We start from the raw sequence: 236 nt of genomic DNA, 5'->3' as shown, positions 1-236 counted from the left end.
AGACCCTCCACGGTTCTCAAGAGATGCATGAGGAAGCTCATCATCAAGAAATCCCTGAGATGCCTCAAGGGATGCACTTTCTTCCCAACAATTATTGGGAAGAACTCAACACTTCCTTAGAAGATTTGAGCCACAATGTTGAACAATTAAGGGTGGAACATCAAGAACACTCCATCATTCTCCATGAAATAAGAGAAGATCAAAGAGCAATGAGGGAGGAGCAACAAAGGCAAGGA

The sequence above is a fragment of the Arachis duranensis genome, chromosome 9 (genome assembly GCF_000817695.3).
Source record: "Arachis duranensis cultivar V14167 chromosome 9, aradu.V14167.gnm2.J7QH, whole genome shotgun sequence".
In the NCBI taxonomy this organism is placed as follows: Eukaryota; Viridiplantae; Streptophyta; class Magnoliopsida; order Fabales; family Fabaceae; genus Arachis; species Arachis duranensis.
The sequence above is the reverse complement of the archived record's forward strand: the minus strand, read 5'-3'. Positions refer to the sequence as shown.